Here is a 12,414-nt window from a genome sequence, read left to right on the forward strand (position 1 = left end):
GAACATTCTTTGACATAAATCACAGCAAAATCTTTTTTGATTTACCTCCTAGAGTAATGAAAATAAAAATAAACAAATGGAATTTCATGAAACTTAAAAGCTTCTGCACAGCAAAGGAAACTATGGGAACAAACAAAAAGACAACCCTCAGAATGGGAGAAAATACTTGCAAATGAAACAGCTGACAAGAGATTAATCTCCAAAATATACAAACACCTCATGAAATTCAATCTAAAAATAATCAAATAACCCAATCAAAAATTGGATGGAAGATTTAAATAGACATTTCCCCAAAGAAGACAGATGGCCAAAATGTACATAAAAAGATTCTCAGCCTCACTAATTATTAGAGAAATGCAAATCAAGACCACAGTGAGTATCACCTTAAACTAGTCAGAATGGCCATCATCAAAAAGTCTACAAACAATAAATGCTGGGGAGGATATGGAGAAAAGGGAAACCTCCTACATTGTTGGTGAGAATTTAAATTGGTAAAGCCACTATGGAGAAAAGTATGGAGAATCTTTAAAAAACTGAAAATAGAGCTGCCATATGATATAACAATCTCACTTCTGGGCACATATCTGGAGAAAATTATAATTTGAAAAGGTACATGCACCCTATGTTCATTGCACCATTATTTGCAAAAGCCAGGACATAGAAGAAACCTAAATTTCTATCAACAGAGGAATGGATAAAGAAGATGTGATGTATAAACAATGGAATATTGTCCATAAAAAGAACAAAGCAATGCCATTTGCAGCAGCCTGGACTGACTCAGTGACTGTCATGCTGAGTGAAGTAAGTCAGACCCAGAAACACAAAAATTGTATGATATCGCTTATATGTGGAATAAAATAAAGGGCACAGATGAACTTACTTAGAACGGAAGTAGAGTCATGGAGGTAGAAGACAAACTCTGGTTAGGAGGAGCTAGGGAGGGGAGGGATAAATTGGGAGACTGGAGTTGACATACACACACTACTATGTATAAAACAGATAACTAATAAGAACCTGCTGTCTAGTACAGGGAACTCTACTCAGTATTCTGTAATGACTTTCTAGGAAAAGAAATAAAAAGTGAACATATGTGTATGTGTAACTGACTTACTCTGCTGTGTGCCTGAAACTAACACAACATTATAAATCAACTATACTTCAATAAAGATTTTTTTAAAAATAAATAAAAGAGGTGCATCTAATCCAAAGTGATTCAGAAATGCTGCAAATAAAGATGAGCACAAACAGGAAAAAAGAAACTGAAAAGGCAGGGGTTAAAATGCTGATATCCTGCTGGAAATACACGACTTCAATGTAATCACAAGGAAACATTAAACAAATTCAAACTAAGGAAGATTTTTTATGAAATAATTGCTCTTTATTTTTCAAAGTTTTCAAAAAATGTCAGGGGAATGAAAAGTGCAGATAGATAGGAATTGTTCAGATTAAAGTAGACTGTGGGCTTCCAGGGGGCACTCGTGGTAAACGACCCACCTGCAATGCAGGAGACCACCTGCAACGCAGATCTGGGTTGGATCCCTGGGTTGGGAAGATCCCCCTGGAGAAAGAAATCGCCACCCATTCCAGTATTCTTCCCTGGGAAATACCATGGAAAGGGGAGCCTACCGGGCGACAGTCCATGAAGTCACAAAGAGTTGGACACAACTGAGTGACTAAACCACCACGAGACCTGATAACTAAATGGAATGTGTGATCCTGAATTGAACTCTGCTGTCTATCTCTGTCTTCTTCTTTCTCTCTCTCTCCATATATATATATAGCTATGTAGGTCATTATTGTAGGAACTGGCAAAATATTGACAAAACCAGTTAAACAGTGTCATAACATCACTAATTTCCTAATACTGATATTTTAGTGTGACTATGTAAATGAATGTCCTTTTTCTTTGGAAATGCACACTGATATATTTATATTTGCAACATATCTGCAACTTACTGTCAAATGGCCCTGAAAAATTATAATAGTATGTGCCTGTGTGTGGTAATATATCCAGGGGTTCTTTATGCTATTGTTACAACTTTCTATAAGTCTGAAATTATTCAAAGTTTAAAAATTACCAAACAAAAATTATTTAGGGGAGGGGTACAGATTAAGTGAGGCATCTGTATCCACTAGAAAAATTTGAGTATGCTTTTGCATGCTTTACTGGGTCATAAATTTTATTTTTTCTGGGGGAATCCTAAGGACTTGCTCTGTCCTGGTTATTGGGATGTGACTGGCTGCAAATACCACCGAGTTTAAAGTAGTGTTATTCTTACAGAGAAAGTGCACCTTCAAATTCCATCTAAGTGACTTTGCCTTTCCTGGAAAGAATCTTGGATAAAGTGAAATTGGGAGTAAAAGTTTAGAGGGCAAGGGTTTCTTTGGACATAGATGCTTTGATGGATTTTCTGAGAGACTGATATATTTTAATTTCCATATGCTAAATACAAGCTTTCCCCCCAAAAAACTCAAGTGTCCTGGAGTTTTTTAAATTAACAAGTACATTTCTACTGCATCATAAAACTCAACCTTAATGGTAAATTGAACAAAATCAGAGGTAGCAACTCTTGGAAGTAATAGTTTGTAAAGAAATGGTTCTCAGGCAAGTTGCTCACTTTGTTAGGGATACTTTCTTTTTCACTGATCTTGGAAACAATCAAGGCATATATGATAAGTGCAAATATGTTTATAAGCCTCTAGATTCAAAGTGAGATTAAGTCCAAACTGTTTAAACAGTTACTTCATTCATTTATCTGTGGAGGTGGAAAATGAATGTAAAAAATGTAGACATTTTATGGGCTTTTATTTTTTTCTTGAATCTATAATTATGTCATTTAAATATCAATATTCAGCACTTTTTAAACATTTTTGGAAAGCTTTAAAGATATAGAAAAGCATGGAAGCTAAATTAACAGGTTTTCATGATTCTACCACTCAAAGCAATTGATATTAAACTTCTATTTTTCCTTCAGATATATTCTTAATAAAAGAAACAATATTAGAATTGATTGCATTTACTCCTTTGTAGTCCTATTTCTCACTCTTCTCCCACAAGTACTATCCCGAATTTAGTATGCATTCTTCAAGTTCATGTTTATCATATACATTTATCCACCAATAATGTATGTTTTTGGTATGTGGGTATTCAAAATTCTTTAAATTTTATCATGTTGGTTATATTTTTCAGTAAATATTGGTTAGAGATCTGTTTAGTAGCCATATTTAAATCTGGTTATTTCATTTTAACTGCTATGGAGTATTATGGAAGTGAAAATAAAAGTCACTCAGTCGTGTCCGACTCTTTGTGACCACATGGACTACAGTCCATGGAATTCTCCAGGCCAGCATACTGGAGTGAGTAGCTGTTCTGTTTTCCAGGGGATCTTCCCAACCCAGGGATTGAACTGAGGTCCCGCATTGCAGGTGGACTTTTTACCAGCTGAGCCACAAGGGAAGCCCATATAGTATTATAATGTACTCCATTTTATTTTTTGCTTTTATAATTAATGTAATTAGCAATTTTGTATATGCCTCTGGGAATATATGTTTATCTATCTGCAGTGTATACCTAAAAGTAGACTTGGCAAGTTTGCTATATATTGTTGCTCTTCAAAGCAGCTATGCAAATGTATCTTATCTGTGATTTATGAGTCCCTGTTTCCATAGAAACCTGCCAATATTTGGCATTGTCAAACTTTACATTTTGCCAATCTGATGGATATGACATGGTCTCACTACTGTTTTAATTTTGCATTTCTTTGATCATTTAAGAAGTTGAGAATGTTTACATATATTAATCAGTTAGATTCCTAACCTGTGCATTGTCTATTCATATTCTTTGTCTATTTTCCAGGGGGTTAAAATTATTTTTTTGTTTTTCTGATTGACTTACTGGATTTCTTTCACACTTAGAATGTTAAACATTCCTGATGTTGGGAAAGCTTGAGGGCAGGAGAAGAAGGAGGAGACAGAGGGTGAGATGGTTGGATGGCATCATTGACTCAACGGTCATGAATCTGAGCAAACTCCGGGAGATAGTGAAGGACAGGGAAACCTGTTGTGCTGTAGTCCATGTTGTCACAAAGAGTCGGACATGACTGAACAACAAATATATATATATATATTTATATTTTATATATATATATATCATACCAAATATATTACTTCCATTAAGTTAAAAAGTTTTTAGTTTTGTCACATATTTTATGCCAATTTCAACAGTTTATGTCTAAGTTTGCTAAAATTTTTAAATTGTATTACATTGAATTTATAACTTAGATAATGTCTTTTTAATTGATATATAGTTGATTTACAATGTTGCATTAATTTCTGGTGATTGAGACATGTGATTCAGTTGTATTTATATATATGTATATATTTTTTTCATATTCTTTGCCATTATGGTTTATTATTGGATGTTGAATATAGTTAGTAGGACTTTGTTATTTAACTATTTTGTTTATAGTCATCCGTATCTGCTACTCCCAAACTCCTAATTCATCCTTCCCCTATCCCCTTTCCCTTTTGGTATCAGTAAGTTTGTTTTCTACTTCTGTAGGTCTATTTTTGTTTTGTAAATAAGTTCATTTGTGTCATTTTAGATTTCACATATAAGTGATATAATATGGTATTTGTCTTTCAGACTTACTTCACTTAGTATGATAATCTCTAGGTCCATCCATGTTGTTACAAATAACATTGTTTCATTCTTTTTTATGGCTGAGTAGTATTCCATTGTGTATATATACCAGATCTTCTTTATCCATTCGTCAATGGACATATAGGTTGCTTCCATATCTATTGCAAATAATACTGCTATGAAACACTAGAGTACATGCACATTTTCAAATTAGAGTTTTCTTTGGATGTATGCCTGGAAGTAGAATTGCTGGATCACATGGCAACTCTATTTTTAGATTTTTAAGGAAACTTCATACTGTTTTCCATGGTGTCTGTTCCAATTTATATTCCTATTGGTACGGTAGGAGGGTTCCCTTTTCTCCACACCCTCTCCAGGATTTGTTATTTGTAGACTTTAATCATGGCCATTCTGACCAAAACTTTGATAATATTGATATCTTTAATATCCTGACTTTTCCACCTAACATCATGTAAATATCTGTATCTTCATTCATTTAGGTCATTTTTATGTTCTTCCATAATACTACTCTGAACTTGCTTTCTCATCTCATTTGTTAAAGTTATTCATGAGTGCACTGTATATTTATTATCACTATGAATATTTTCTGTTACATTTCTTATTTATTCCTGGTATATATGAATGTTCTTTTTCATGTGTCAGTGAAAATTCATAACTGTTTGGAACTGTCTCATTAGCACTAAAGCTTTATAGATGTTCTTTTACTTTTGCAACTCCAAGGACTATAGCCCACCAGGCTCATCTGACCATGGGATTTCCCAGGCAAGAATACTGGAGTGGGTTGCCATTTCCTCTTCCAATTAATGGCTTATAGATGCTTTTTACTTTCTGTGTAGATTATATTTATTTGCAAATGTTACTTTTGTCTTTAACTTTTCAATTACTATGGCTTCTATTTCTTTGCTCATCTTTTTGTACTGCTTAGGGTCTTTAATAGATGATTGACTTTACTGAGAATGTTCCTGAAGTTTCACCAGTAGGAATTGTTATTGGTTATGGCTATAAATTAAGACTATATTAATTTTTTCTGGCAAAGAAAGTGCTTTTTATGATTGAAGTCTGAATATATTGTTTTATAAAAAAAACAAGTATTGGATGTTATCATGATTTTTTTTCTTTTGAGGGGATTGATTGAGATCATACGCTTATTTTCTTCTAACGGTGGGCATATAACTAAGGCTGGCCCACTGGGCTAAAGGAAAAGATGTTAGCCATATTTAAAGAAGTATTTTATTTTGCTTTGTTCTTTTTTATTTCATTTTATTTTGCTGTTGGGCATGAAAAAGGAAGTTATTTGCCCCAGGTTCTACAGGAAGCAATTCTGAGGAATAGCTAATAAAATGAGGAACCAAAAGCACACTGAAAGTAAAAATGTCCCTTAAGTTCCTGGATCTTTTAAATTAGTTTTAGCTTTAATTATATATCACTTGTAGCTCAAAGCGAAAGGGTGTTAGACCTCAACAGGCTAGGCTAGGCATGTGTGCTCTGCTGGTCCAACTCCCTTGGACCCCATGGACCGTAGCTTGCCAGGTTTCCCTGTCCATGCAATTTCCCAGGCAAGAATACTGGAGTGGGTTGCCATTTCCTCCTCCAGGGGATCTTCCGGACCCAAGGATCGTACCCATGTCTCTGGTGTCTCTTGCCTTGGCAGGTGGATTCTTTACCACTAGCACCACCTGGGTAGCTGGTAACATTGAAAAAACAGATTTAGTCCACCAGCTGACAAGGAACAAGAATATCTATGAAATACAACTGTAAAATTCCACAGATATAAGATCACATTTAAAAACTTATGAAAATGGTTACCTTTTCTTTTTCAAGATATTTTCTATGTTCAATATATATTGAAGTAGTAATGGAGGAAGGAGATTAGTAGAGTCCCTTGAACTTGGTTAAAGCAGAGACCCTAGAAAAATGACCAGCTGTTATGTTGACTGAACAAGGTATTTAACTTTTCTAAACCTCAGTTTCCTCATCCCTAAAATAAAATAATATATGAAAAGCACTTAGCAGTGCCTGGTATGTAATGAGAAACAATAAATGTTCGTGATTTTTCTTATTATTGAGAGGAAAATAAATTCTTTGTTAGCCCTCCATATGCAGAAGTTTGAAAAAAAAAGTACTTCTGTCAGTTATTGACTGATTTTCCTTCAAAAAGACTTAAGTTCCAGGAAGCACTGAAATTTTTCCAAATATTGGAAAATACTTGATATTTATCTTATGTAAGTATAAAATGAAAGTATCAGTTTGAGGCAAAGGAGTCAGGGGGATATCTTTAAAGGTAAAGCGGAAAATCTGAGAGCTCTTTGACACTGTCCTTTGCTGTGACAGACTAATTAACAACCAAATGGTGGTGAAAGAGAGATGAAATGATGCCTGATCAATTCAACTCAGTTAAAGACCGTGGTTCAGTGACTATGCTGTGTTCAAAATTCCAGTCTGAAAGCCTTGGGAGGAAAGCATTATTGGGGTGAGTAGAATACAGACCACAATTGAAAATTGTCAGTGGCTTGCATCAAGGGATAGTGCCAAGGTGAATATATGCAGAGAATTGCCATATGAATTGCTAAAAGTATAATTATGACTTGGTTCTTGGAAATACATTAATCAGTCACATTTCCAGATGAGTGGAAATATCTTCCTGTGAAAAAGCCTCAAAGGGAGTAGATTTAGCTCTGGTAAGAGAAAGAAGATGAGAGGGTGATTTTGAATCTGGAAGCTCCAATGAGATAGATGTACCTTATAGAGTATCAAACAGAAAGAGGGATTGACTTGAGATGGGAACCTGAGAGCCAGCAGAGCAGAGAAATGAAGAGGATAGCCTCTAGACATGCTTCCTGGGTTTTAAGTATTGTTCCACTGCTTATTAGATGTGTGACCTTGTTACTAACTGCTTCAGTTTTCTCCTTTTTGCACTGAGTATAACACAATCCTGTGCTGTGCTTAGTCGCTCAGTCATGTCCAACTCTTTGCAACCCCGTGGACTGCAGCTGGCCAGGCTCCTCTGTCCATGGGATTCTCCAGGCAAGAATACTGGAGTGGGTTGCCATGCCCTCCTTCAGGGGATCTTCTTGACCTAGGGATTGAACCCGTGTCTCCTGCATTACAGGCAGGTTCTTTACCACTGAGCCACCAGGGAAGCCCCGTAACAAAATACTACCTACTTCATAAAAAATGGTGAAAGAAAAAATAATTCATGTAAAACACTTAGTCCTTGGTGCATGGTATCTACTCAATTATTATTATCAATTGTTTTGGATATTTATTCATGCAGAGGTGGCGGCTAGGACAGATGTTTTAAATCATTCAAACTGAGTCTGATTTCTAGGAAGCCAGCTTCTCTGGAAATGGAGCAGAGTTAGAGAAGCTCATGGGGGCAGTGGTTGTGGAAGAGGGCCTGGGCATGGGATCTAGGACCTTGTTCTAGGTGGCACTGAATATATTTTGCTATACTGGTCACCAAGGCCCTGGCAGGGAGAAGTTGTTTGGTCTGAGGGGCAGAGCCTAAAAGGAAGATGTATAGATAATCAAAATCATGCCTTAGACTCAAGAACTATATTTTGGATTTCTGAGAGAATGAGAGTGAGAGAGAAGAAGAGAGTGTGCATGAGCTTGTGGATATCAGATATTATATTACTTTGGTGTACCTTCCTATTTTAGGAACTAATTTACTATGGCAAGCCTAGAATCCAGAGACAGGGCTCTTCAGATCATTTGATTCACCCTACCATCCTTTAGAGCATAAGTCTCCAACCTTGTTGGTACCAGGGACTGATTTCATGGAAGATAAGTTTTCCATGGACCAGGAGGGTGGAGATCATGGTTTGGGATGATTCAAGTACATTGCATTTATTGTGCATTTTATTTCTAATCTAGAGCCACTGCTGATCTGACATGAGGTACCAGTCAGTGACCTGGAGTTTGAAGCCCCCTGCTTTAGAGGACAATTTCAGGAAAGAGTCCCAGTAGGACTGAATTTCATTGCTCACAGTGATGCCCTCCATAGTATGCCCTCACATTATTGGTTTTCCTTTTCCTTTCTCTTTCTTTCCATTTTCTCACTTCCATTCCTTGCTATCACCTCCCAAAGACATTGTGCTGTGCTTAGGCTCTCTGTCATGTCTGATGCTGTGTGATCCCACAGACTGTAACCTGCCAGGCTCCTCTGTCAATAGGGATTCTCCAGGCAAGAACACTGGAGCAGGTTGTGAAGTCCTCCTCCAGGGGATCTTCCCAATCCAGGGATTGAACCCAGGTCTCCCACATTGCAGGTGAATTCTTTACCGTCTGAGCCACCAGGGAAGTCCATGAATACTGGAGTGGGTAGCCTATCCCTTCTCCAGGGGATCTTCCCGACCCAGGAATTGATATTACTTTTACCCAATTCTTTGTCTCAGATTCTGCTTTTAAGGGAACATATGTAGTGTTTAAAAATATTTTTGGAATGAAAGAATAAATGACGGATAAACAAATGGGGCAATGAGTGAAGGAATAGTTATTATGTGCTTGGCATTCTATGGTTTACTCCACTTTGCATTATTACTTTTCACTGACTCCAGGGACTGTGTGCTGGACAACCACAATCTGTCTTACGGCTTTGCTAGAGAAGCTGGATTGCTGGTTGCTCCCCCTTCCCTTCTCTGTCCCACAGAGAGGCCAGTGTGTGTTTCAAAGTGAACTTCCTGACACTCACATTTCCTAAACTCAAAGCAGTTTGTTTCTGATAGGGATGTGAGAATTGAAGCCCTGGGATGCAACTAAATTAGCTTGCGGCCAACAATAGCAGACCAAAGTTAGTATATTTTTCACAGCTTGATTAGAAGAGTTTGCATCTAAGAAGGGCAGGATTATTACATCTGACTTCCAGAAGAGCAGCTGGAACATTATTCTCTAGCCTGCTCACTGCAGAGAATCTGCTCCAGTTGACAGCATGATTCTTTTCTTCAACCTGGATCTGGCCTCTGCACCTGGGTACGTTCCTTAAGTCAGAGCCCTCTCCCCAACTGTCTCCATTTGCTTCCTGGGCTTCCTTTCTCTCTCCTGTCCTCTTACTCCAGCTAGCATGACTCGGCTGTGGCCTTTAAAATTTGCCTGAAAACTTAGATTTTCTTAATTCTGTTTCCTTTCAATAGTGGTCAAAGGGCCCTTGGGTTTGCGTGAGAGTCAAGAAGGAATATTTATATGTTATCAAAAAGGGGTAGCTTTTCTTAAACTGTTTCCCACTGGTCTGTGTATTAGGACAGTGGTTCCCAAGTTTTTTGACACTGGGGACCAGTTTTGTGGAGGACAATTTTTCCTTAAACCAGAGTTGGAGGGTTGGAGGGGAGGGTGATTTCAGGATGATTCAAGCGCACTACATTTACTGTGCATTTTATTTCTATTATTATTACATCAGCTCCACCTCAGATCATCAGGCATTAGATCCAGAGGTTGGGGACCCCTGATTTAGAGGACTTGTTATAAATACAGATCCCTGGGACCAACACCGGAACTACTCTGTAAGAATTAGCAATGTTTGGGGCGTGGTAGGGAGGTCTGCATTAACAAGCTCTTCAGGTGGTGTTTATACACATTCAAGTTTAAGAATCACTTTTCATTTGTTCCCTTCTAGAATCTTTCTATAAACTTGTTTTCCTCTTTTCTCAATGAGAAGGTAAAAAGGACTCAGTGAAATATCTATTCCCACACAGCTTTTGAATGAAGCCAGAACCAAAGCAGATTTTCTGTGGAGCTTTTCTCATTAAATTACAAGGTCAAGGAGGTAATTGCTCACTTACCTTCCACGGTAGTTGACCACAAAGACTTTCTTGTTTGTGGCATACTTTGTTGTAGCTGGTTAGTGATTTTTTTTTCCCTCTCTGGGAAGAGAAATCCATCCAACCCAAGTAGCGAGGGTGAAACTCCTCATTCTATTTGGAGCTCACTTTAAGTAGGGGGAGGGCTAACCAAGCTCAACAATTCTTAATCCTGTCTCACTCGAGTCACCTGGAGAACTTAAAAAGCATCAACACACAGGCCTTCCTTTCCAGGAATTCTGATTCAATTGGTTTAGGGTGGTATCAGTCTATTTTTAAAACTACCTTGAATGGATGCATGCCCAGGCATGTCTGACTCTTTTGTGACCCCATGGACCATAGACCTCCAGGTTCCTCTGTCCATGGAATTTTCCAAGAAAGAATACCGGAGTTTGTTGCCATATCCTTCTTCAGGGGACCTTCCTGACCCAGGGATTGAACCTGAGTCTCCTGCGTCTCCTGCATTGGCAGGTGGATCCTTTACCACTGCCCTGCCCGAGAAGCCCCAAAAGCTACCTTAGTGAAAGTCACTCAGTTGTGTCCAACTCTTTGCCACCCCAAGGACTGTACAGTCCATGAAATTCTCCAGGCCAGAATACTGGAGTGGGTAGCCATTCCATTCTCCAGGGATCTTCCCAACCCAAGGATCGAACCCAGGTCTTCTGCATTGTGGGCAGATTCTTTACTATCTGAACTAGTAGTTCTGAGTTCTCTGAGCCATCTGAGTTCTCTAGTTTGAACTGAGAACTCTGAACCATCTGATTTCTCTGGATTGGGGAACTTCAAACTAGACAACTACTGTATAGTTACCAAGGGTTTGCGGTTGAGCATTGTTTTGCATCAGAAGTAGGAATTTCTTTGGTGCAAAAGATGGGAATGAATATGCCAGACTGAGAGGACTGTAAGCGGTGATGTGGAGGCATGGGCATAGAGAGAGGTCTAGAAGGAAAAAAGATTCAACTTTAATCAGGTTTCATCACCAGAAAACAATGTACATGGAGATATCCATATCTATCAAAAACTCAGATCTGATGAAAGACTTTCACCAAAGTAAAATTTTAGTTTTTAGCTTTCATGATGACATTTAGAAATATTTCTAAATGTATGCAAAAATGGCAGGGAATATATAATTTACTAAACTATTTGGTAACAAGCCTTGGAATACATTTCTTCCTCTTGGGTATCAAGAAAAAGTCTGTGTGTCCTAACACAAGTTCATGTTTCCTTTAATGAGACAAAGAAAATTACATGGTCCAAAATGTTGTCCTTTAGACCTTGGCTACTAGTGTTCATTCTCAATGTTCATTTTAAGTCATTTGAATTTTAGTTCATTTTAGTACTCACACCAGGCTCCAGGTAAAATTTCCTCTCTCCACTCTTTGTGTTATTTTCAATATTTTTTAAAATACGTATTTTGATTGTCCTATTTAATATGTACTTTAACATTGGATCAGGAAATGGCAAACCACTCCAGCATTCTTGCCTGGAAAATTCCACAGACAGAGGAGTCTGATGGGCTACAGGCCTTGGGTCACAAGAGTCAGACACGACTGAGTGACTTTCACTTTAACATAGTAATATGTTTAATTCCTTTTTCAAAATAGATGAATATAACTCTTACATCCATCCTTATAACCATATCAAGGCTACAAGGACCCAAATGATCTGACTCATTCCCCTTCACTCTCTCTTTCATGCACTCTTCTCTTTCAGTTACCCTGCACACCATTCTCAGTTTCCTTTGTTTTTCTGCTGCTTGGATTTTCTCTTCTACCAGAATAATGCTTCACAATGCTCTTCATATCATGCAACACACAGAAAATGGTAATGTTTTTACAACACACTGGAGTAAACAGAGGAGGCTGTTGACCACTAGAGGGGGTCAGGGGCTTTGCTGTCCCAAGGCTCTGCCCTGCTGCCCCAAGGCTGAGATGGTCAATGTTTATTGCAATACAC

Source organism: Dama dama, chromosome 25 (assembly GCF_033118175.1).
Source record: "Dama dama isolate Ldn47 chromosome 25, ASM3311817v1, whole genome shotgun sequence".
NCBI classification, from domain to species: Eukaryota; Metazoa; Chordata; class Mammalia; order Artiodactyla; family Cervidae; genus Dama; species Dama dama.